Consider the following 4,776-nt stretch of genomic DNA (forward strand, 5'->3'; position numbering starts at 1 on the left):
ATAGCAAAACTATTATCTGGGATCATTTCGTTTACAATAACCGCCTTTGGTGTGAGTGATCTAATGTTTAGGAGCCCAAACTTTAAAAATGTTTTTTGTTTATTTATTTAACATTTTTCTGGTTTAATCACGATCAGATTTTTTCTAGAGCCTGCATTAAATTTATATTTTGACCTCACTATTCGGGTAACGGACACAGTCTTTATAGATTGGACAGCGGAAGTACTTCTGTCATTTAAGTGGTTAGAACAAAAGCCATCATAGCAGTTATTTGAGAATTGGCTTACGAGCCATATGGAGCGTAGCGTCCTGGAGATGTTATCCAACAGGAGTTCCGCTCCAACTCTGCTGGGGTGCAGGCCATCAGTGCGAAAAAGCCTAGGTCGCTCCCAGAAAAGATTCCGATTATTAACAAAGAGCAGTTTCTGTTGTTTACACCATGACAATAACCATTCGTTTAAAGCAAAAAGTCCACTGAACCTTTCATGTCCTCGTCGATACGTGGGAAGCGGTCCTGACACGATGATCGTCGTCGCGGGCGATGTGCGGCGCACCGTCTCGATCAGGCTCCTGAAGTCCCTCTTCAGTGTTTCCGTCTGCCGCAGCTTGGTGTCGTTAACCCCCGCGTGCAGTACGACCGTTCCAATGCTCTCGTCGCCCTTCAGGATCGCGGGTATCTGCGCAGAAACATCGAGAACTCGAGTACCAGGAAAACAGTGGGTGTGCACTTTACCTTCAGCTAACGTAGTACGGACGTGCCAGACGATGGAGATTCCGACGATCACAGCATCGTGTTCCGTCTCGCGGAGGGGAGCGAAGCGGTTCCGGGTGGAGATCTCGAAGACCGGAGGCGGCGGAGGGGGAGAGGTCGTCGCCCGGGGCCTGGCTCGCGTCTTCCGCTGCGGGTGCACCCAGGGTCCGTGGTGTCCCGGCGCAGGAGTGAAGGACATCTGGGAAGATCGCGTCCTGGGTGCACGGGGCCCAGGAGTAGAGGTGGTGGGAGTGTTAGCAGCGTGCTGTATACTTACCCCGGACTTGTGAGCGTCAGCCCAGGATGTTTCCAGCGCGGCTCTCCGCTCTCTCAGCTGGGCCTGCTTCTCCAGCAGGTCACGGATCTGCTTCTCCTCGGCCTCCAGCTCGAGTTGCACCGAATGCAGCTCGAACGTGTCCTCACCTGCACTCAAAGGTAGGCACACATCCGCCATTAAAGCAAGTAACAGTGAGTAAAACGTGGTACACAGTGGTAATGTGTGTGAATAGACTATTAGCAATGTAAGCGAGATTAGAGGCAACCACGCTAGTGATGCTAACGGCTGTAATCTGATAGCGGACTCGGAGAATCAAAATAAAACTACTGATAACAAGGAGCTCTGATTGTTTTTGTTGTAGAATACAATAGGGGATATATTCACACGTTATAGAAACGAAAATGATGGTGTATAAAATTTATTTTAAGATAAAAAATAGATGATAAAGAATTAACTTGATGGAGATCAAACTCAAAACACGCGGCAGCAACAAACAAAAAGTGATGTTTGGTGTGACGTCTGGTGTGTTTTAGGCATTTTGTGATTACAGCTTTTTCAAATTGCATGTTTTTTCCCATCTAATATCTGGGATGAAAATCAAACAAATAGACAGAAAAGTGAATTTGTCACAGTAAAGACAAAGCCCGAAAGGTATTAGAATAGTGCAGGAAGCCTCTAGCACATACAGTACATGCAGCTACCCAACATGGCAAAGTAGCTTTTCTGCCCTTTTATTTGTGTGCAGTAATATTTTCATAGTGCAAGGTTTGCTGCCAAAAAACATTTATTGTAATACGAAGCCCTGCAGGGTGCTCCTTTTCCAGAGCACCATCTTCCATTTACATTTTCAAGGATTTTTTTTAAGACTGAGATGAATATTTTTGTGAACATATTTATTTGTCTTGCATTTTAATGCTTCAATTGCCAATTGAAACTAATAGGCTTAAACATGCATTACATTATTAAAAAAAAATCACCTGACAGAGTGAAGCAAACTATGCCTTATTCATACAGTATTTCAAATTGCTAAATGTAATCACATTTAAAGGGGACCTATTATGCAAAAATCACTTTTATAAGGTGTTTGAACACAGTTGTGTGACCGCAGTGTGTGAAAACAACCAGCCTATAATGGTAAAAATCCACACACTCATTTTTTTATAATCCCAATAAATCATGAACAGTCAACAAGAACAAGTGATTCCAGATTTCTCCCTACGTACACGTCATCTTAGGGAAAAAGTCCCGCCCATTTGCGATGGTGTCTGCTCTATTAGCATAAACACAGCCTTGAGTGAGTAGCAGCTGTCCGCCATTACCGTTTTCTTGCTGTATCTGCTGGAGATACAATGTCGGTGCAAATTACAAGCGTTGTGTTGGGATGCACCAATGAACATAGGAGTCTACATAGACTCCCTCTATCTGAGCCGCTGAGGACACTGTGGTTAAATTTCATTTTCAAAGGAAATATCCCGGAAAAAATCTGTAAAGTCCCCTATATGTTTAGGGATCAATACCAAACATTTCTGACATTTTAAGTGCATGAGATTGTCCTGTTTTGCTTTTGCCAACTATTGAAGCTCTGCCCTGATGTGAATAGGTGGCCGGAAGCAACAGCTCATTTGCATTTAAAGGAACAAACACGAAAATTGCATGTTTTCGGTCATACCAAAAGTCGCAATTTTAACAAGCTATAAAAAATTATCTGTCAGGTATTTTGAGCTAAAACGTAACATACACACTCTGGGGACATCAGAGACTTATTTTACATTTTGTTAAAAGGGGCATAATAGGTCACCTGCGAATCACTACTGAGCATGCAAAAAGATGTAAAAAAAAAAAAAAAAATCTTGCTGCATTAAGCTAATGAGATTTTGAGGGGGGATTTAAATTTTTTTCTCTTTTTGAATTCACACTGCATAAAATGTGCTTCCTTTTTTATACAGTAACAAAATTTATACAGTTTATGAAATTCTCCCTTTTGCACCTCATATCTGTAAATGCAGAGCAACATAAGCAATGTCATATTTGTATCAAGAACCACTTTCTTTAAGCTGTCTGTCTCATGTTTGTTGGAACACAAAAATTGTTGTTGCTGATTGGGTAAAAATCTGTAAGACATGAATATGTCTGGTGTCTAGCTTAAGGAATCCGTGTTAATGCAAATTCAGAGGCTATGTTGAAGGATAAGAAGGCTAGCAGACAGTTTTGTCAGGATCAAAATGTACTTCAGCAGAACCTGCTGCCTTGTGGATTGCATTAAAAATATAAAGTCTTATGAGAAACCTGAGGCGACTCTGTGAGCGGATTTATGGCACTGATTTGACAAATCTGAGATGGCCATTTTGACGTGAGAAGTTGTCTATTTTCCAGCTGTGCAGTCGTGCTATCAGCTCCTTTGTGTCTGTGACAGGCTCTGAGGAACACTGAGAAGAAAAGTCCCATCATCCCAGGAACAGAGAGCAGGCACATTTGCTGCCATCGAAATAACATTCTGCTCTCAGATATCTGTTACACAGTGTGACACTGAAATTAATCCAGAAAAATGTGATGATGTGTGGAAAAAAAGGGCTGACTCATATTTCTATGTTTGATAAAAGAAGCCTAACCGGATTAGGAGGACAGATATACATAGCCCAATGTTTGGGTGAAGTGAAGGAAATTTCATGATTTATGCTTTCGTGGGTCTGTACCTAAGCTAAAAACAACCGCAAAACCAAATCCTGCTTTCGAAGCGAGATTTTGAGGGTGGATTTAAATTTTTTTCTCTTTTTGAATTCACACTGCATAAAATGTGCTTCCTTTTTTATACAGTAACAAAATTTATACAGTTTATGAAATTCTCCCTTTTGCACCTCATATCTGTAAATGCAGAGCAACATAAGCAATGTCATATTTGTATCAAGAACCACTTTCTTTAAGCTGTCTGTCTCATGTTTGTTGGAACACAAAAATTGTTGTTGCTGATTGGGTAAAAATCTGTAAGACATGAATATGTCTGGTGTCTAGCTTAAGGAATCCGTGTTAATGCAAATTCAGAGGCTATGTTGAAGGATAAGAAGGCTAGCAGACAGTTTTGTCAGGATCAAAATGTACTTCAGCAGAACCTGCTGCCTTGTGGATTGCATTAAAAATATAAAGTCTTATGAGAAACCTGAGGCGACTCTGTGAGCGGATTTATGGCACTGATTTGACAAATCTGAGATGGCCATTTTGACGTGAGAAGTTGTCTATTTTCCAGCTGTGCAGTCGTGCTATCAGCTCCTTTGTGTCTGTGACAGGCTCTGAGGAACACTGAGAAGAAAAGTCCCATCATCCCAGGAACAGAGAGCAGGCACATTTGCTGCCATCGAAATAACATTCTGCTCTCAGATATCTGTTACACAGTGTGACACTGAAATTAATCCAGAAAAATGTGATGATGTGTGGAAAAAAAGGGCTGACTCATATTTCTATGTTTGATAAAAGAAGCCTAACCGGATTAGGAGGACAGATATACATAGCCCAATGTTTGGGTGAAGTGAAGGAAATTTCATGATTTATGCTTTCGTGGGTCTGTACCTAAGCTAAAAACAACCGCAAAACCAAATCCTGCTTTCGAAGCATGATTCACATATTTTCAATGCAAATTTATACAAAATAAACAGCATGATTAAATAGGCAGCTAATGCAACAGTTACAATACATCCATGCATTCCTTTATTGATGACTTTAAGAGGTACCCATAATCCACTATAGTCTGAATCGC

General features: G+C 41.2%; 1 long non-coding RNA gene across 1 annotated transcript in view; it reads right to left on the reverse strand.

Annotated features, from left to right (window-relative positions):
- LOC107690413 (uncharacterized) overlaps positions 1-544 on the reverse strand; it is a 20,095-nt gene extending 19,551 nt beyond the window's left edge. The window contains exon 1 of the long non-coding RNA XR_001634439.1: positions 288-544. This is a non-coding gene — a long non-coding RNA (uncharacterized LOC107690413). The remainder of the gene's footprint in view (positions 1-287) is intronic.
- Positions 545-4,776: the final 4,232 nt, after the last annotated feature.

The sequence above is a fragment of the Sinocyclocheilus anshuiensis genome, unplaced genomic scaffold, assembly GCF_001515605.1.
Source record: "Sinocyclocheilus anshuiensis isolate Anshui unplaced genomic scaffold, SAMN03320099.WGS_v1.1 scaffold609, whole genome shotgun sequence".
Taxonomy (NCBI): Eukaryota; Metazoa; Chordata; class Actinopteri; order Cypriniformes; family Cyprinidae; genus Sinocyclocheilus; species Sinocyclocheilus anshuiensis.